The sequence below is a fragment of the Armigeres subalbatus genome, chromosome 3 (genome assembly GCF_024139115.2).
Source record: "Armigeres subalbatus isolate Guangzhou_Male chromosome 3, GZ_Asu_2, whole genome shotgun sequence".
In the NCBI taxonomy this organism is placed as follows: Eukaryota; Metazoa; Arthropoda; class Insecta; order Diptera; family Culicidae; genus Armigeres; species Armigeres subalbatus.
Window position 1 is genome coordinate 383104808 of NC_085141.1, and position 22337 is coordinate 383127144.

The following is a 22337-nucleotide window of genomic DNA, read 5'->3' on the forward strand; positions in this document are numbered from 1 at the left end:
ACTCTTTCCAAACCTATCGATCGTCTGCTGCTGCGTGTAGTGTTAGATAATCCACCGTCACCGTCGAAGTAATAGGCGCTTGACGTGCTAATAAAGCGAACCCAATCGCGTGCATTTTGGATGCCAAATGAACCTGTCTGTCACCATTCGAACGGGCTCAGTGTCACCGGCAGCGTGGTGCTGTATAGTAATGTGTCAAGGTGAACCCCGTAAATCAAGGGTGAAATGATGCCGCCGTTATAATACCTACTACTATCGAATGAAAACAAACAATGTGCGCGGGCTTACCGCACGGAACCGCTTTGGGACACACTGCGTAGACAGTCGCAGTCAGTCGGTGGAACAGTTCGGCAATCCGGCAGTCAAATGAGCTGAGCACGAAGACGATCGATGGAGCTGAAGCGACTAATGAGTGCACGTTAGTAGGCGCAATCGCGAGCAGCTCGTGCGTATGTTCCATTTAAAAATTATTGTCTTTTTGATGGGGCATTGTTTTCAAAATGTTTGTTTGTCACAAAAATCGACTATTGTAATACCTATTTTCGATGAATTTGGTTTTCGGTTAGAATTGAGCTTGATTTTCGGTTATCCATCCATTTTTAATAAATCAAATCACGCTTAACAACTTTTTAAAAGGACCTAAGTTACATTTTTTTCATGAATTAATTTGAATATTGCAATCAACAGGCACAGGTCAATATGAAAGCTTTTGATTGCAGTGTTCAAATTAATTCATGGAAAAATGTTACTTAGGTCCTTTTGAGAAACTAAACGGGAAATCTTCACATTAGAAGTGTAATTTATGTAGGGGGAATGACGGCTTTGGCAGGTTTTGTTCTATTATTGGCAGGGGGGTTTTTATGACTGACTAGGCTCAAATTTGGCCTAAACATTCTTTGTATATCAAATAATATTGGCCCAAATTTCATAAAATTTGGTCGACAAAACCCCATGCCGATAATAGAACAAAACCTGCAAAAGCCGTCTTACTCTATATTTATAAAATGTCCTATTAAATATATGTGAATCTATAAACTTGATACTGAAAACAATTTCTCAAAGTGATTTTTTTTTTATTTAAAAGATAACTTTTTAAAATTACCGAAGCCAAAGCTCACAATGCAATGGAGTGCCAACTCATAAATATCATTATGGAATTCAATTGATTTAACCTAAGAAAACATTTTAATACAATAATACAAGTTCAAGTTGACTGGTTCCAAGGCTTTCGGAAGACTTACATGTTAAAATTATGCGATAAATGACATGCGAAGAACAGAAGTCCAATTTCTCAAATAGCTTAAATCCAGGATGCTATATGTGTGATTCACAATCAATTAACGCGCTGACATTTAACCTTTCAGTTGATACTGATTTAAATACGAATCCAGCTTAGAGACAAACAACTTAACGCACATAAATCTACACCTAACACAATAAATATTAATCATAAGATAAACTCTCAAAACATACAATTTGGACTGACTAGTCGCTGCTTTAGAGTCCAGTCCCATCACCGCCGACGGCGGTGGAGTTGGTCATCGTCACCAATGACAAATTGCTCAGCACCGTCACCATCCGGCTGATTGTGTATTCGCTGCTCGAGCTGTGATGTCCGACGGAGAAGGCGAGTATTATGGCAACGACAATGCCGGCCATTATCGAAAGTAGGCCGATTATCGGTAGTACGACGCAGCACAGACTGGAACGAAAGAATCAGATGGAAAGGAAGAATGCTGAATGCGATTAGCGGTAGTTGGGTTCGGGAGCGCAATTAACGGTTTAGGATCGGTTTTCAAGAGGAGTTAAGAACGAGTCGAAAGCTTGTTCAAATAAGACTTACTGGGATGGGTGCAAAACGCAAAATGTTTCTATATGGTTTTTATTAATTGGAAAGTTGGTGTAACACCAATCACGCCCCACCCTTCAGTTACGTTAACCATCAAAAAGATAAATGAGAGTCAGTGTAAATACCTATATGTATACTATCTAAATATCTATTTCATATAATGAAACGAATAAGGTTGATTTTTCATGAGTTTCACTGTTTTGAACTAGAGAGTCCGTTTCCCTGCACATTTTCTTTTCCGGGATAAACAATGCCACGTATCCCCGGAAATCTATGGATCCCGATCTACTCAAAAGTCAAACATTGATTTTAAATTCAAATTTGGATTTGGCTGATAATTTGATAATTATATATGTTAAAAACCTATTGATACACTTTACATAAATTGTTACTGCAGCAGCTTAATAGCATTAGCATAGCATAGTATAACAATAGCAATAGCATTAAGCAATTCGCACAAATTCGTAGGTGATTCAAGCCTGGGCTATTGTATGAAAGTAGTATCGCATTTATCCGTTTGATTTGGGACTAATCACTATCTCTTAGAAAGTGATGAACTTTGTAAAAAAAACTGCTAGGTGTCTAGGCCTGCCTTGCGAGCCAACAAAGGGCTTCACCGATTAATTGTAACTTAACATTAACACTTTAAAATTTTCTTGGTGGTTGCAGAAAAAATAAATTTAAAAGAAACTACTCAAAACACAAAAGACGTGAAACGTGGTATGATGACGGGGCTTTAGGTTAAGATCAGTGTGTTGTAGCTCCGAAAGCCCCTCTGTTGGTCCAGAAGTCATTGCTCCCGTAACCTCACTCCTACTGCTGCTGGTACCTGTTGCTGTTTCATCGGTGGTAGGTCATTTGGCATAAAGTCGTTTGGCATAACGCCGTTTGGCATAAGGCCGTTTGGCATAAAGGTCGTTTGGCATAATGTCGTTTGGCATAACGGCCGTTTGGCATAATGGCCGTTTGACATAATGGTCATTTGGCATAATAGTTGTGTAATCATCATTTTCGAATCTTACGCATAATATTTCAATTATTTATAATGATTGTCACTTTAACATTATAAGAGAGATATTTTAAATTGATTTTTTCGAATTAAAGTTTAGATTCTATATACTTTGGTAATAAAATCTGCCTATTTCACTTGAAATCTTTTTACCTCTGGGTCAGCAACAAGATCGTCGTTTATTAAAACAAACTACAAAATACGGAAAGTCAAAAAGCAAAATTGTAAGTGCTCAAGAGCAAAAACAACTTTACACAAAAAAAGGCAATAAAAACCAAATGAAGTTATTTTTGCATGACATATATTCATCTTTTTAAAAGCATACTTTGTCGTTCATTAGTCTAAAAAGTATATGCTTCTTTTTTCAAATAATGCATTTGTCAGGCATAACACAAGGGAGAATATGTATGGTTTCTATTCACAATGTATGCAATATTCAGTTCTAGGAAAGGGAAGATATAACTTGCCTTCTCCCAAAGGATACATTTTCTTGGCGAAGGCAAGGGAAGATTTTATTCATTTGTTTAATAAGGGTATTTGCTCGGTTTACGGCAAAGAAGGATATGATCCCTTCTTTCAAAGGATGCATCTTCCCGACAGTTAAATCAGAGAAGATATGGTTCCATTTTTCAAAGGATACATTTGCCCGGCAGATGGCGAAATACGATATGCTTCCTTCTTCCAAATCAGGCATTTGCTCGGTTAAATGCGAGGGAAGATATGATCTCATCTTTCAAAGGATGGCAGAAGGTCCAGTAGAAGGCAAAAATGATGTGGTTTCTTCTTTCAATTCAAGTATTTACTCGGTTAGAGGCAAGGGAAGATGAGATTCCTTCATTCAGAGGATGCATTTGCTCGGCAAAAGGTAAAATACGACATAGTTCCTTTATTCAATTCAGGCGTTTGTTCGGCAAAGGAATATATGATCCCTTCATTCAGAAAATGCATTCGCCCGGCAGAAGTCAAGAGAGGAAATTGTGGCTCCACCCCTGTACCCCGAATGCCATTACCCGAAGGCCACTACCCCGAATGGGACAGTACCCCGAATGGGACACTACTCCGACTCCTGAGATCCGTTACCCCGAAAATCCAGTAGCCCGAATACATTTCGTATCTGTAGTTTTCTACTATTACTATTTTTAACACCCACAGATACCGATGAATTGTAAAATGGCGCATGTGCCCTGTATAGAGCGAACATAAGCGATAACACCTTCTTTAAATGAATGCGTTGGCCCGGTTTAAGGCAAACAGAGTTGATAATGCCTTCTTTAGATGAACACATTTGACAGATATAAGGCGATCAGAATTGGTAATGCCTTCTTTAAATAAACGCTTTTGTCGGATTAATGCGAACAGAGATAATAATGCCTTGTAAAAATGAATGCATTTGCCCGATATGAGACATAGTTGATAATGCGTTCTTTTAATGAACGCATTTGATGATGCCTTCTTTTAATGAACGCATTTGCTCTGAACAGAATAGAGTTGAAAATGCTTTCTATTATAAAACGCGTTTGCCCGGTATGAGCCGAATAGAATAGATAGCACATCCTTTAAATGATCGCGTTTGCAAGGTATAACGAAGCTATGCCTGTTCCTTGTCATAGGAGGAACAAACATAAACGACGAACAGAAGAGATTTTCTCATTCTAGGGTCTTGTCGTCATGCCCTTCTTGTCACAGTTATACATGAGTTATAAATAAATTTCTATTGTATAAATTTTTTTCACTGAGATAAACTGTAAACTTGAAATCAGGACTACTGGGGATACTTGCTCATTCGGGGTAGTGTCCCACTCGGGGTGATGGCATTCGGGGTAGGCACTCATTCGGGGTAATGGTGTTCGTGGTAGTGGCCTTTGGGGTAATGGATATATTGGTAGTGTCATAGAGTCGAAATGGTTCCTTCTTTCAATTTGTTTGGTTTAAGACACGGGAAGATATTTCGCTTCTTTCAGAAGTTGCATTTGCTCGGCAGACGGCAAGACATGATATGATTTCTTCCTTCAATTGAGGTATTTGCTCGGCTTAAGGAAAAGGAAATAATGATCCCTTCTTTGAAAAGATGCATTTGTCCAGCAGAAGCCAGAGAGGGTATGACTCCTTCTTTCAATTCAAGCATTTGGTTCGTTCGGTACAATACAAGGGGAGATATGATCCTTCCTTAGAAACCGTTTGCTCATAAAAGGAAGAAATGGTCAAGTTTTCTGGCTTGCCCTTACATGAAAATAATTCAATGTCAATTTAATTTAATGCTGATCTATCTTGCTGGTAGGTGCGTCAACATTTCCGTTTTGACAGGAAGCATATTTATTAGATCTCTTCATGTTTTCAAAAAGTATCCAAAATTCAACCGGTCAGCCCAGAATCACAATTCTTATGCTAGAATAAGTCTCCTGTCAAATTTTCAACTAATTCGGATAAAATTTCGAGGTGGCTCAAGTCAATTTAGTGTTTTTGGGCCATTTTAAATTTTGAAAAAAATCTAACAAGAGATATAAACGACGAAAACTATCGCAACAACTTCTATACGGAAGCTTTTGGTGTGCTCTACAAGTCTTGTGAACATTGCGATTCGTTCCGTTCACGTTTTGTCCATGAAAAAGTGATTTTCAAGCTATTAAGTGCATAAAAAAGTGTTTCCCCCAAAAGTCGTTGTTCTACAAAATTCTTGAATTCAAGACAAATGATCGCTATTTTTTTTATATTATTATTCCTCTTTTTTCCCTGGAAATTTGAGGAATATAATTGCCAATGTGTTATCTACCGTTAAATTCTTAAAAATCAGAAGCTGAACATTTGTCATAAATTTGCACGCTGAGGTTTCTTCAAACAAGTTGTTCAAACAAAGAAGCTTCGATTTCACTTGTTACTACGATGCACTCAATGTTAAAAACATGCAGACACATGGTGAATTTAACAACATTTGGAAGTCGTTTGTTGTAAGCATCAAATATCATATGATTTGATTTATGTTTTGTTCGAACAATTTGTTTGAAGAAATCCTAACGTGCAAATTTGTGACAAATGTTCAGCTTCTGATTTTTAAGAATTTAACGGTGAATCGCACATCGACAATTATATTACTCAAATTTTCAGGGAAAAAAGAGGAATAATAATTTGGACAAAACGTGAACGGAACGAATCGCAATGTTCACAAGACTGGTAGAGCACACCAAAAGCTCCCGTTTTGAGGTTGTTGCGATAGTTTCCAACGTTTATATCTTTTGTTGGATTTTTCCAAAATTGAAAATAGCCCAAAAACACTAAATTGACTTGAGCCACCTCGAAATTAGCTGAAAATTTGACAGGAGGCTTATTTTAGCATAAGAATTGTGATTCTGGTCTGACCGGTTGAATTTTTGATACTTTTTGAAAACATGAAGAGGTCTAATATTTATTCCTAATTTGTCACGCCGTACAATTCCGTTCCCAATTATCTTGTAATGCCCATATGAAGGAAACTACGTAACTGAATGGCTCAACAAATCTTTCTTATCCATTACACAGCTCAAACAAAAATTATGCCAAATGACCTTATGCCAAACGACCATTATGCCAAACGGCCGTTATGCCAAACGGCCATTATGCCAAACGACATTATGCCAAATGACTTTATGCCAAACGGGGTACAATCGTTTCATCTGCTGTTTCTTATGGTTTAAAGATGCGCTGTTCTCCGGTGGTAAAGAATCTGGAAAAGACTGGATTTAGTTCAAACATGCCAGTAATTATAAGGTTTACCAGCCATAATTCAGATGCCGACAGAAAATCCTTTTGGATCATTCGAATTTTCTTTTATGAAAGGATCAGATCACCAATTAGGGTAAGATAGGCGATTTTCAGAATTCCAAAAGTCAGAAGGAGTTTGGTTTGTTCGAGCGGAATTTTTCAGTCATTCTTATTCCAAAGGATTCGAAAACACATCGACGATATGGAAGCATATCTGTTGGAGTGTATGACTGGAGGGGAGGGAAGGGGGGTTACTTATATCCTTAGAAGGATTATTCGCCTATGGCAATAGGACTTATCCCCGAAACAAGGTGTTCGAGGGCCCGAGAAGGAAACTAAATTTCGAAATATGATCATGTGTCCTTCATGAAGCAGATGAGAGCTTCGGTCGCAGCTTCGTCGTCAGCAAATGCGTCCCTTATACTGACCAGGATGCCGTATAGCCCTGGGATGGCCGTGTTTGGGACAACGGCAGACGAAGTGTACAACCCTATTGACTACGTCACAGATATCGCAATGGGACCGAAATGGGCCTCCGCCGAAATTGTGGAAAACCTTAGTGTGTCCGGTTCTTACTTACTTACTTATGGATCCTGTACACCTCCGGTGGTGCAAAGGGCCGACATGAAAGATCTCCATCCTGAGCGTTGCCCGGCTATCGCTTTAACCTGTTGGCAGGTTAGATTTCGGTCGACTTCTTTTATTTCTTTATTGAGGCTTCGCCGCCATGAGCCTCTGGGTCTGCCTCTGCTGCGATGTCCCGCTGGGTTCCAGTCTAATGCTTGTTTACAGATTTCGTTTCCGCCCCTACGTAGAGTGTGGCCGACCCAGCCCCACTTCCGATCCCGAATTTCTGTTGCTATCGGCCTCTGGTGATAACGACGATGGAGCTCGTTGTTTGAGATTCAATTGTGAGGCCACCAGGCCCGAATTATATACCGCAGGCATCTGTTAATGAACACCTGCAGCCGTTGAGTGTTCTCCACTGATACACACCATGTTTCGCTAGCGTATAACAGCACAGATTTCACGTTAGAGTTGAAAATTCGTATTTTGGTGCGTTTATTTATCTGCCTGTTTTTCCAGATATTTCTTTGCCTCACACCAGCTACGACCCGGATAGGGTCGGACAGGACCCCATTGTGCAGCACTCTACACGAAAAGGCCTCGTACTGTGCTTCGATGGGGCCGATGATTTTCTCAGGAACCCCCTTGCGTCTCAGGGCGCCCCACATATTCTCGTGATTGAGACGGTCGAAAGCTTTTTCGTAGTCAATGAATACCAAGTAAAGGGACTCTTGGAATTCGTTGACCTGCTCCAGAATGATGCGGAGCGTGACAATATGGTCCACACAGGATCTTCCGGCACGGAATCCGGCTTGCTGCCACCGGAGAGTCGCATCGATCTTCTCCTGAATCCGGGCTAGGATAATTTTGCACAGAACTTTGAGAACGGTACACAGCAACATAATGCCTCGCCAGTTATCGCATACAGTCAGGTCACCCTTTTTGGGCACCTTCACTAAGATACCTTGTGTCCAGTCGACCGGGAAAGTTGCGGTGTCCCAGATATTACGAAATAAACGATGCAGTAGTTGAGCGGATGTCATGGGGTCAGCTTTGAGCATCTCGGCTGATATGTGGTCGACCCCTGTGGCTTTATTCGATTTCATGCTTTGGATGGCTGTTTGAATCTCTAGCAGTGATGGAGCTTCGGTATTGACGCGTGTTCTACGTCGGATCCTGGGCAGATCATGCCGAGGTGATGATGGCCTGACTGGCACTTGAAAAAGTTGTTCGAAGTGCTCGAACCAGCGTTTCAGCTAGTCAGTTGGGTCGGTCAATAACTGATCATTCGCGTCTTTCACAGGCATCGTTGCATTCATCTTCGCCCCGTTTAAGCGTCGTGAGATATCGTAGAGGAGGCGAATGTCCCCGGTTGCGGCGGCTTTCTCTCCTTCGTCGGCCAGAGAGTCTGCCCACGCTCGCTTGTCCCGTCGACATGAGCGTTTCACTTCCTTCTCAAGAGCCGCGTATCGTTGACGGGCTAAGACTTTGTCTCCTCTGGTTTTCGATCGCTCTTTCGCGGCTTTGGCTTCTCTTCGCTCCTCTATCTTCCTCCAGTTCTCATCGGTGATCTATTGTTTTCTCTGGGTGCGTAGTTCGCCCAGATTGTTCTCGCTGGTGGTGATGAAGGCATTCTTGATGGAATATCTGCAGCACGCGTCTCCAGTTCTTCAACGAAGGACCGTTTCACCGTGGCATCTTCCAGTCGGCGTGTGTTGAATCGTCGTCCAACTCTTTCCTCCTGCCGACGAATCCGCGCAATGCGCAGGCGTATTTCGCCGATGAGAAGGTGATGATCAGACGCGATATCGGCACTACGTTTATTTCGTACATCAAGAAGGCTCCGTTTCCACGACCCACGTGACCTTGTGAACCGGTCGATGAGGGAAGAGCGATCCCCCGATCACCATGTCGTTATTACCACAAAATTCTGCGAACAGCTCTCCGTTTTCGCTCATTTCTCCGAGACCATGGCGTCCCATAATGCGCTCATGGTTCGAGTTGTCGGATTCGATGTTCGCATTGAAGTCGCCCAAACAGATCTTGATATCACCCTTCGGAATTCTATCTACGACGGCATTGAGTTGACTGTAGAAGTTCTCTTTGTCTTGCAGATCGGCAGCATCGGTTGGCGCATAACATTGGATTATAGCAAGGTTTCGGACCCGTGTTCTAAATCTGGCAACGATTATCCATTCTCTTATAGGTTCCCACTTCATAAGCGCAGAGTGTGCCTGAGCGCTTAGTTTAGTAGGAAGCCAACTCTGCGATGCCGGGGAGCGTGTTCACCTCGTAAACCAGAGTATAGCAGAGTGTGTCCGGTTCGGAGCCTTTTATTATTATTATTTTTTTTAACTCAGCAAGATTGAGTTCCTGGAGTTCCAAAGCAAAGCCCAGTCCTGACCAACGACATTCTTTGTCCAGTTTTTCACGTCGGACGAAGTTAGTCGTAACGTAGCCCTAGGTGTCCAGTACCAGCAAGCAAGTCAGCAGTGGTGTCCCCCCTGACGCCACAATGGCCAGGGATCCAAGCGAACGTGGTACCGGGTATCATGCAGGCAAGGATTCCTTTGATCCACGGGTGCTTAGGATGCTCACTCGGAGGGCGTCGACAACACTTGCAGAGTCGGTGAAGCCGACGATCGGCTTATCGGCCGGGTGTGGATCCGGAAACTCCAAAACCGACACCTCGGCTGGAGACGGAACCATCCGTATATCGCAGCGGTTCTTATCCTGTTTGATGAGTGGTATCCCTCAAGGCTTTTTTCTGGAAATTCAAACTATAGCCGGAATTGTTGCGTAATTCTTAAGTTACGACCAAATGCACCAGAAAACTCACGGTTCACATTTTTTTATTTAACATTTAACTCAAAAAAAATGTACGTATTTCGATCCCTTGCTTCAACATCTGTCCGCGGTTGTTTAGTTATTTTGATTCAGGAGGTATTGAAATTTTGTTGCTGACGAACTTTTCGTGATTTTAATATGTGAGAGTGGAACACCCAAAGAATAAGGCTTCTATGCAACTGTACTAACGACGAATAATTCATTTTCTTCTGATTTTTGTGCTTTGTAGGCACAAAGGTGGCTTTCGGTTTCCCAGGGTAGAAGTTTTGTGTTTTTGTTGCCTTTTTATTTAAGAATTCCTGGGTTTTTTAGTGGGCATCTGAAATTGTAATACTGTGAAGATGATTCTGAGTAGGGTGACGATATGGTATCCTAAAGGAGGACATGTCCTCCTTTTTCGATAAAAATCGGATGTCCTCCTTTTGCCCTGAAATGTCCTCCTTTTTGTATGTTTTGAGGAAACAATTAACAATGCTAGACATTAATTTCCGAAGAGTTTTTTCTTGTTATTGCTTTGCGTTTAATTGCTTTCCAACTTGGAACATTTCCATCTAGTTTTTGATTAAATCAATGAAAATAACAAACATTAGATGAATGAATTAGAATATGTCAAAATAATGTTTTAAAACACTTGAAGGATATTTTGGAATAAAAATGACAATGTAATTTAAAAGTGAATCAAAGTTAAATGCCCATTCTCCTTTCAAGGTGAGCTGTATTCGGAAGCTCATTGTGTAAGTAAAACACCCACTCAGTAGTTGTAACCACTCTGAAAACATTATTGAATTTCTACAAACAACTGTTGAAAGCCTTGTGGACATACATTTAACTTTGTGAGCCGTGTCTAAATCCATTCGTATACCATGAACTTATTGGAATTCAAAAAATAATCTCCGCAGGTCTACAAGGTGTCTTAAGTAATATTCCATCATTTGTCTATTGCTTATCGTTTCGGCTAAGTCATAAAAATTTAACAAATGTCAGTTTTTCTTGCTAAAATTGTGTGCAATGCTGCCTTAAATGTCAGTTTATTGATATATCAAACATTTGTCCACCATTATTAAAATAGGTTGAAGCTTGTTAAATTGAAATTTACTATGGAGATGGTGAGTTCGTTCTCTCATTTTTTTTAGTTTTAATAAGTTCGAGAAAAAGCTTGCATGTCGTATTTGACTCGACATCCCAAAAAATCAGTCAATTAAATATCAAATACAGGAAGTTTTGTGTTTGGTATTTTCTTTCTCATGTCCTCCTTTTCCAACCAAATGTCCTCCTTTTCGACACGTTTTGAAGAACCTGTCCTCCTTTGGGGAAATTTCATATGGTCACCCTAATTCTGAGTGATATGATTCAAATTCCAATAATATTCCAGGTCACTTGGTTGAGATTAAAAAGTCAATTGAAAGTCAATTTATTTATTATGGCAATTCATATGAGAAAAATGTTTAAATCGTCGTATAACTTTTGTACGGATGATTTCCCCAAAATCTCATAAGCAAATCTTATTTGTGATTGGTAAGCTCTAAGCTACAAAATAATTTTATTAGTGTTCGTCGCAAATACTTTCTACTACTCAAATCTTACAATTTTTGGTGAACCTCGGCAATTGGCTCTTAATATTATATTTTGTACAACACTGTTTTTAGGTGATGAACTTGAGAATATTTGAAATCACTTTAATAAAGTTTCAAAAAAATACAGCATTGTTGAAAAACTCTGGTTTGATGTTCACAGCACAAGCGAGATAGCATTTGGGACTCTGAAGCACGCTCGTGTTTAACCGTGGGACATTGAAATACGAACACTTCCCGAGCAAAGTTAAAAATCTCGTTTTATAAGAATTAACGGTTGATACAGCAAAAATGAGAGCATATTGTAAAACTGTTTGTTTGCAGGTTGCTCTGTAGCTTCGTAAATTATCTTAGATAATCGACAGGAAAATTTGATAACTGAAGAATGCATATGGAAAACATATTTCGATATCAAGTTTTATTTAATAATAATTGACATTAAGTTTTGATTTATATAATCTCAACAGCAGAGCCTTACATCACATTGCTCTCGTTTCGTTCATCGACTTGCTCGGGCTAAGTACATGTAAAAGTCTTCTGAAATACGACAAACATTCTTCGGTTATTTATTTATTTTTTTATTTTTGTAATTTGTTATAAATAAACATGCGTAATTGATAAAGGTGCATAAGAGCCACTATTTTTTAAATCCATTTCTACGCATTAAAAACTACGGAAAATATTTTAAAATTGTGCACAGCTATTATTAGACTGAATGTTTGAAAACAGACCAAATCACTGGACCACAACTGTGAACAGTTTAATACGCACCTTGAGAAGAGATCTATTTGATTTATATTACGCTGATCTTATGTTTAGATGTCTCATTAGATGTTGAACGGACCTCATTTTCCATTTCACATTGTTTCTGAATCCAGCTGTGGTTTGAAAGTTGTCACAATTTGATATTTTTAAACTCTAGAACAGACAAATTGATCATTCATGTTTAGTTCACGAATTTCAAACATCATCTATGTGCCAAAATGTGTTGTGGATGACAAAGTTACAATTTCGAAGAAAATCAAAGTTGTGCTCCACTTTGTTATTATGTTGAAAGGAACTCTCAAAGTACCAAAACAAGCCCCGTCGGACGGTAGTTTCTTTTAGAAGTTGTCACTTTGAATTATTCATTAGGAATGAAAACCAAGTTTTTTTTCATATTTTTTTTTTTGAAGTTCAATACAGGTATCAGGTATCAGAACGTCGGCTCAGGAGGCACGTTCCCCTCAATTTGGGAGATTTGTGCCATCGCCTTCACTGGCCTTTCTCATCATTTACCTGACGGAAAAGGAAGTGAAAAGGGAAAGGAAGAGGAAGTGAAGTTGGAAAGGAGAATGGAACTATTTATAGGAAAGCCAATTATGTAGACTCACACGCATTCAGCTAGGGACTAAAGAGAGGTGTCACAAAAACACAGAGGACGTAACAATGGACGAACGTCAAAACGAAACACAGAGTGCACTGTGAAGAACGCATAATGCGAATCCATATAGGTGACAATCACAAAGACAATTTACAAACATTGTAAAAATCGCATAATGCGAATCCATATAGGTGGCAATTTGTTGAAAACTAAATAAAAACACATATTCATAATCCCATTCTTATTGAACCTCACGTTGAGATTGAACAAGAGTAGCCGAACCCGAACGTCAAGAACGAAACACAGAGTACACTGTGAAAAAACGAATAATGTGAATCCATATAGGTAACATACACAAAGTACATTGTATAAAATGCATAATGCGAATCCATATAGGTGACAATTTGTTGAAAACTAAGTAAAACACATATCCATAACCCCACTCTTATTTAACCTCACGTTGAGATTAAACAAGAGTAGCCGAAGCCGAACGTCAAGGACTAGACACAGAGTACACTGTGAAAAACGCATAATGCGAATCCATATAGGTAACATACACAAAGTACATTGTAAAAAACGCATAATGCGAATCCATATAGGTGACAATTTGTTGAAAACTAAGTAAAATACATATCCATAACCCCACTCTTATTTAACCTCACGTTGAGATTGAACAAGAGTAGCCAAAGACGAACGTCAAGGACGAGACACACAGTACACTGTGAAAAACGCATAATGCGAATCCATAAAGGTAACATACACAAAGTACATTGTAAAAAACCGCATAATGCGAATCCATATAGGTAACAATTTGTTGAAAAACAACTAAAAAAAACATTTTCATAGCCCCACCCTTATTTAACCTCAAGGTGAGATTAAACAAGAGTAGCTGAAGTCAAACATCAAAGACGAAACACAGATTACACTTTGAAAAACGACGAAAAAATACGAATCCATATAGGTGACAAACACAAAGTACATTGTAAAAAACGCATAATGTGAATCCATATAGGTGAAAATTTGTTGAAAAACTAAGTAAAAAACATTCATAATCCCACCCTTATTCAACCTCAAGTTGAGATTAAACAAGAGTAGCTGAAGCCGAACGTCAAGAACGAAACACAGAGTACACTGTGAAAAAACGCATAATGCGAATCCATATAGGTAACATACACAAAGCACATTGTAAAAAACGCATAATGCGAATCCATATAGGTGACAATTTGATGAAAACTAATTAAAACACATATTCATAACTCTACTCTTATTTAACCTCACCATGAGGTTGAATAAGAGTAGCCGATTATCTCGGAGAAGTAAAGAGTCAACTACGCCATATCTCCGGTTAGCGCAGCGAGGGCTAAAATACTGTGAAGGGGGCCCTGGTGCTTCACAGGCTCCGTTTGCGGTTAGGTTCTTATTAGACCCCCCTAACAATTCATTCGTAGGCACGGTAAGCATAAAGCCGCATCACACCGAGAATTAGGGGTCACCTGTATGATGGACTTTTACCACTGGAACAGGCAATCCGTAATGTTATTCTTAGCCAGATAACCAGCTGCCGACACCACACGGCTATCTAGGCTGTTCGTGGAGAGAAGTTGACATTGACTTTACGTCAACTCTCAATGTGGCCGAACAGCCTGTAATTATGTTAAAAGGAACTGTCAAAGTACCAAAACAAGCCCCGTCGGACAGTAGTTCCTTTTAGAAGTTGTCACTTTAAATTATTCATTGAGATTAAAAACCGAGGATTTTTCCATCATTTTTTTTAAGCTCAATACAATATCCGCCATTATGTATTTTTGTCTCAGGTACCTCTTCAACGTTGAGAACCGCTGGTATATCGGACCTCATGGTTGCGGAACCGTGTTGCTATTAGTTCTAGGACTGATCTCCTTAACTGTTCCAGGTTGTCTCCTCTCTTGAATCTGGTGGTGATGGTGTGTCGATACTGGCATGAGGCATTAGCCAGCTTTTTGCTCCATGCCAGTGGACCCGGTCACGTTCCTTAGGATCCGGTCAGCCTCGAGGAGAGGGATCCTGTGCTCTTCTGAGGTCACAGCGGCAAAAGAAACAGCCTTGCAACAAATGGCTGTGAGGACCCTATGTCGGAACGGGGTGATACCAACGTCGACACAACCTGCTTCTGCTGAAGTAGAAGGCCAGTCGAAGAGGAGGTTAGCTCTGAACGATTGGTTCGACGAAGAGTGCAGACGGATTCTGGAGGAGGAGGACGCAGCGCGGGCAGTCGCGCTGCAGCAAGGTACCCGGCAGAACGTGGAACGTTATAGACAGAATCGGAGACAGCAGACCTGCCTTTTCCAGGAGAAGAAACGCCTCCTGGAAGAAGCGGAGTGCGATGAGATGGAACAGCTGTGCCGTTCTCAAGAAACATGCAAGTTCTATCAGAAGCTCAACGCATCCCGCAAAGGCTTCGTGCCGCGAGCCGAAATGTGCAGGGATAAGGATGGGAGCATCTTGACGGACGAAAGTGTGATGAACGAAATGTGGAAGCAGCACTACGAAGAACGTTTGAATGGCGCTGAGAGTACAGCAGTGAAAGTCAAGGCAACGGAGGAGATGACTACGTCAGTTCAGCGGACGATGGAAGCCAACCAGCCCCCACCTTGAGGGAAGTTAATGATGCCATCTAACAGCTAAAGACTGAGCTCATCAAGATGGGCCCGGAAAAGCTGGGCACTTGCCTGCACAAACTGATAGTCAGAATCTGGGAAACTGAACAGCAGTCGCCCCATTTACAAGAAAGGCGACAAGATAAAGTGTGAGAACTTTCGAGCGATCACCATCCTTAATGCCGCCTACAAAGTGATATCCCAGATCATCTTCCGACGTCTGTCACCATTAGTGAATGAGTTCATGGGAAGTTATCAAGCCGGCTTCGTTGACGGCCGCTCGACAACGGACCAGATCTTTACTGTACGGCAAATCCTTCGAAAATTCCGTGAATACCAGGTCCCAACGCACCATATGTTCATTAATTTCAAGGCGGCATACTACAGTATAGAACGCGTAGAGCTATGGACAATTATGGACGAGAACAGTTTTACTGGGAAGCTTACCAGACTGATCAAAGCAACGGTGGATGGTGTGCAAAACTGTATGAAGATTTCGGGCGAACACTCCAGTTCGTTCAAATCGCGCCTGGGACTAAGACAAAGTGATGGACTTTCGTGCCTGTTGTTCAACATTGCGCTGGAATTTGTCATGCGGAGAGCCGGGTGTAACAGCCGGGGTACGATTTTCAACAGATCCAATCAATTTATTTGTTTTGCGGATGACATGGACATTGTCGGCCAAACATTTGCAAAGGTGGCAAAACTGTACACCCGCCTGAAACGTGAAGCAACAAAAGTTGGACTGGTGGTGAATGCGTCAAAGACAAAGTGCATGCTTGTGGGCGGAACAGAACGCGTCAGGGCCCGTCTAGAAAGCAGTGTTACGATAGACGGGGATACCTTCGAGGTGGTCGAGGAATTCGTCTACCTTGGGTCCTTGCTAACGGCTGAAAACAATGTTAGTCGTGAAAAACGAGGTTGCATCATCATTGGAAGTCAGGCCTACTACGGGCTCCAGAAGAAACTGCGGTCAAAATAGTTTCACCACCAAATGTGACATGTACAAGACGCTGACCGGTACCCAAGTAGCACACGCAACATCTTCCTAAAAGCACCTTGTTTCTATTCAGTTTCATTAAAGGCATTGGAAAAACATCAAAGCACGAAAAAGTTGCATCTAGATGTCAAAAACGTTCGAGTTGTGATCAATGTTTCATTAAAATTGCAATGCAGTACTTGTTTGACATTTGGAAACAAACAAACAAAGAATACTGCACTTCATGTTGCAAACACGAAACAAAATCATTAAGTTGCATATTTCTTACCATGTTACTTCAATGCGTCTTTCAAAATTTAATTGTTTGTTTAAATTAAGTTGCAGATAAGTTGAGTGTGTTTTCATGTTTAATTTAGCATCGTTCAACGTTTTGACAACTCACAATTTTTTTCTGTGATGGTGCAATCAAGTAACAGGAAACTCGAGTACAAAACTTCATAATCGTATGGTTTTTATGGCGAGTCAACATCCAGTCCATTCGAAGTGTTGAATGGTGCTGTGGTAGAGTGAAGGACTGTCAATCTCAAGATCCATAAATCAAATCCCAGTTTTATATTTTTATTTTATTTTTTTCCGCTGTAGTATTTTGCAACATTATTGCAATTTTACTGCAATCGAAGGATGTTTCCGTAGGCTCCACCTCTTGCGCTTTTTAGATTGCAAGAGAGTTATGTTTGATGGCACATACACAAAGATTGTTTCTTTCCGAATAGTTGCAACACAGTGAAATGTTCAGTAGTGAAACAATTTGTGCTGCTTGGGTAGTCCTCTACGGACATGAAACATGAACAATGCTCGAGGAGGACTTGCAAGCACTCAGAGTATTCGAGAGACGGGTGCTTAGGACCATCTTTGGCGGTTGTGCAAGAAGACGGTGTGTGGCGGCGAAGAATGAACCACGAGCTCGCCCAGCTCTACGACGAACCCAGTATCCATAAGGTAGCTAAAGCCGGAAGGGTACGATGGGCAGGGCATGTTGCAAGAATGCTGGACCCTGCAAAGATGGTGTTCGCTTCCGATCCCGTAGGTACGAGACGGCATGGAGCACAGCGAGCGAGATGGGCACCTGGTCGCAACACGACTTAGCGAGCGTGGAGACGATGGAAAGATGCGGCCCAAACCGTGGCGTCAAATTGTTGATTCAAATGAGGTTACCTCCTGGCCATAGAGCAGGCGACTGTTCATCGTCGCTAGGCCCACTATCTAGTGTGCCTGTTGTGCCTGCTGCCTACGCTTTTCATTTGGTTCGTCCGGTAGTTCCTTGAAAAGGCCAGTTTTTGATAAAGGCAAGCATGCCCCATTACTGAAGATTGTTGAGATTGTTGTTAGTCTACATGAGAAAACCAGTTAAGCTAGATATAACAAAATATAGGAGATAAGGAAAACTATCGTGTATGATATCTTATTCAAGTACGATACCTCTGCTAAATTTTAGATATTCATCTCATTGCAAAACAGAGAAATAAGGCACCAATTTTGCTAACATGCGTGTTCACTGCTGAGAAAAATCGCAAAAATTAAAAAACAAATCAAATAGGGTAATTCGCCAAATGTTGAACGGCTAATTTCTTCGCCTAATGTTGAACGCACGTGCATTTCTTATGGGAGTTCAACAATAGGCGACAAAATTAGCCGTTCAACATTTGGCGGATTCCCCTATCTTTTCATTGCTTTGTTTTTGATGGGATGGAAATGGGAGCTATGGGATGAAGTGCCAAACCGTTCCTTTATATAATGTCACTTCTTAGAAATCGTTCTATGTTTTATCAAGTCTAGTTCTTCAAATATTCCCAATTATCCACTTTAAGCAATTCGTGGAGGAAGAAAATTTCTTTAATAATATTGTATTGTCGAAAGCATTATTTCCATTAAATATTTAAAGTCAAGAAACTTTAGAGCGATCGGTTTACCAATAACGAGATCCTTTTTGGGTCATATTGACTCCAACATCTTATAAAGGTTATAGTTAATAAACCTTAACAGCTAAATATATACCTTGCACAGCAAACTCCAGACTGGTAGCAGGTGCAGCAACAGTAGCAACAAGATTTCATCACTTCACCCATGATGGTGAGGCAGCAATAGGTGGATATCCGTTGACTCGTAACCGGCAACAAACACAAGCTGCTTGCTTATTACCTTCCGTCTCTGTGTAGTCCCCGTCTGACTAACACACCGGTCCCCAGTTACCGTATACCTCCTCTACCGATTGCTGTAACTGGAGCCAAATTCGTCGAAATCGGCGGCGTCGTCGATAGCGGGTCATTAGTTAACCGAATATGGGTGAATAATTGAATTACGCTGTCGACGATCGATTGATTGGCGATCAATGAACAACAAACGGGATCAATGGGGTCGGCTGACGTTCTGGAGGGTACTCAGTAGCGCACTGGTAACTTCATACTTCCTTATTGGGGAGCACGGGCTCATTTACCGGTTGTGACTGTGAATCGGAAATCCAAACATCCAGGTGGCTCATGGAATTAGAAGCGAAAACACAACACTGCATGAAAGTTGAGCAAAAATTAATTATTACACATCTGACAAAGAGACCAACTGTAGGACGTCCCGCCTTAGTATGTGGTTACTTGATCGATACTAACCGAAGAGTCGCGAACCTATCAAAACACAGCAAATGCCAGCTGATTACCAACTTACTTCATTTAACGGGAGGTAAACCGTGCGCACGGTGTGGTACGAGCGAGCTTTTTCGCTTTCATTTCGATTCATTCTTCGAGCGCTACACTTTGTTTACAACGCTGATAACGGTTTATGAGCGTGTTGCCTTATCTTTTAGCGTGGTATTTGTTTTCATGGTGGGACGAATTTCATCACCATCCCCGCTTGTTTTGTGATTAGGCTAAATTAATCATTGTTTTTATTTTTTGTTGCGTATGTCTCAGCATTCATATGAAAACACAATCTTGGACGTATCAAAATAATGTTAGCTGTTACTTGTTACAAAAATATGGATAAAATCTTGTCCCTTCTAATGGAAAACATCAACTGCGATTTGTAACTTTGAAGATATTTCTAGTCCAACATTTGAAAAGGGCGTAACAGCCAAAATTTATTCCTTCTGATTCCTCGTCTACATATATAGCTATATACGTGGACAAAGAATCAGAAGGAATAAATTTTGGCTGTTACGCCCTTTTCAAATGTTGGTCTAGATTTCAACATTTGGCAAGCATAGAACACTCTCAAATAAATAACTTGGGATATTGACATAAATAAGAACTAGTAGAAAATAACGGATGCTGGCAATCTAAAACGTTTCCCAAATTAAGAGACAAAAAGTAATTCACATTTACAGTGAAACACGGATAAGGCTCAACTGGTATACATTTGTACGCTCTTCATTGATAATTGGTGTTAATGTTAATTAAATATAAGTTAAGAAAATTATTTTGAGCTTTTTAGTGGAATGTCTCCACTTGTCATAAGACGAGTTTGTACAATCCCATTGAATTCCACCACTTAATTGTATCTTGACAGATACGTATTTCGACCTCAACAGTAAGGCCGTCTTCAGTGTCTCGTACGTGAAGTAGTTCGTGTTACACGTTGTAGTTCGTGTAAGTACAAAAAGCACTTATATTTACTTGTCATAAGACGAGTTTGTACTTTTCCATTTAATTCCACCACTTGATTGTACCTTGACAGATACGTATTTTGACCTCAACAGTAAGGTCGTCTTCAGTGTCTCGTATTTGACTCGACTGCAATAATGCAAATCGTGATTTGAATCATGAACGATTCCCTGGGCCGTCATTCTGTTGAGATTTGACTCGCGATTGATTTGAATCATGGATAAAACGGAGTACCATCAGCATCGGTGGTGGATGTCAGGTTGGTTGCTGCTGAGAATTAAACCTGGCGTCTGTTACTTACTTGATACTTGATGGGCTACAGCTCTTCGATGAACCTACGCCGAATGGAGTATCCTTCTCCACTGGACTCGATCCTGGGCCAATCGCTTCCAGTCGCTCTGAACATTGAGCGCCCTCAGGTCCTCTTCAACTGCAAAAAGCCATCGTGTACGCTACGCGGCCTTCCACGAAGCCTGCGGCCTCTTCCGGGTTCTCTACTCAGTGGCGTAGCCAGAAAATTGGTCTGGAGGGGTTTTCTGAACATTTTTTTCTTCGAAGAAAAAATTTCTTCCAAAAATTTTGTCTCTGGGAGGGGGGGTTATACCCAAAACCACCCCGTGGCTACGCCACTGTCTCTACTAAATATTATCTTCGCTTGACGTTCTTCCGGCATACGAACAACGTGACCAGCCCACCGTAGTCTGCCGTTTTGTATAAGCTTAATAATATCCAGCCCTTTATACACCTGGTACAATTCGTGATTCCCACCAAAGCGACCGTATGCCGCCCAAAGCGCACAAGCCCAAGGTGGGACGCTAAACAGCCCTGACACAACGGCCCTCCGACGAGACAGGAGGTTTGCGCAGGCCCAATAAGCCGCCTGGAAAACCAAACATTACGAACAATATAAGAGATAATGCAACTCGATATAATCGGCAAAGACCTAGGCGACGAATAAAGGATCACGATTGGAAGCTTGGAACATGGAACTGTAAGTCACTAGGATTTGCAGGTTGCGACAGGATGATCTACGTTGTATTAAATCCCCGCAACTTCGATGTCGTGGCGCTGCAGGAGATTTGCTGGACAGGACAGAAAGTGTGGAAAAGCGGGCATCGAGCGGCTACCTTCTACCAAAGCTGTGGCATCATCAAGAGCTGGGAACCGGCTTCATAGTGCTGGGTAATATGCGCCAACGCGTGAATGGGTGGCAGCCAGTCAACGCAAGGATGTGCAAGCTGAGGATTAAATGCCGTTTCTTCAACTATAGCATCATCAACGTGCACTGCTCACACGAAGGGAGACCCGACGACGAGAAAGAAGCGTTCTACGCACAGCTGGAGCAGACATACGATGGATGCCCACTGCGGGACGTTAAAATCGTCATCGGCGACATGAACGCACAGGTAGGAAGGGAAGAAATGTATAGACCGGTCATCGGACCGGATAGTCTGCACACCGTATCGAATGACAACGGCCAACGATGCATAAACTTCGCAGCCTCCCGCGGAATGGTAGTCCGAAGCACCTTCTTTCCCCGCCAAAATATCCACAAGGCCACATGGAGATCACCTAACCAAGAAACGGAAAACCAAATCGACCACGTTCTAATCGACGGTAAATTCTTCTCCGACATCACGAACGTCCGCACTTACCGCAGTGCGAATATTGAATCCGACCACTACCTCGTTGCAGTGTGCCTGCGCTCAAAACTCTCGACGGTGTACAACACGCGTCGAAGTCGGACGCCGCGGCTTAACATTGGGCGGCTACAAGACGGTAGACTAGCCCAAGAATACGCGCAGCAGCTGGAAGTGGCACTTCCAACGGAAGAGCAGCTAGGCGCAGCATCTCTTGAAGATGGCTGGAGAGATATTCGATCCGCCATTGGTAGCACCGCAACCGCTGCACTTGGCACGGTGCCCCCGGATCAGAGAAACGACTGGTATGACGGCGAATGTGAGCAGTTAGTGGAAGAGAAGAATGCAGCATGGGCGAGATTGCTGCAACACCGCACGAGGGCGAACGAGGCACGATATAAACAGGCGCGGAACAGACAAAACTCGGTTTTCCGGAGGAAAAAGCGCCAGCAGGAAGATCGAGACCGTGAAGAAACGGAGCAACTGTACCGCGCTAATAACACACGAAAGTTCTATGAGAAGTTAAA

At 41.5% G+C, this 22337-nt stretch overlaps 1 protein-coding gene and 1 long non-coding RNA gene across 6 annotated transcripts in view; one reads left to right on the forward strand and one right to left on the reverse strand.

Moving 5' to 3' along the window:
- The window catches only part of LOC134226671 (myb-like protein Q), a 571978-nt gene that overhangs the window by 181166 nt on the left and 368475 nt on the right, over positions 1 to 22337 (forward strand). The window lies entirely within an intron of this gene.
- Positions 999 to 19282, reverse strand: LOC134223797 (uncharacterized). The gene is made up of 3 exons (XR_009982722.1): positions 19181 to 19282; positions 18573 to 19080; positions 999 to 1702 (listed from the first exon to the last, which is right to left on the reverse strand). It is a non-coding gene; the product is annotated as an uncharacterized LOC134223797 (long non-coding RNA).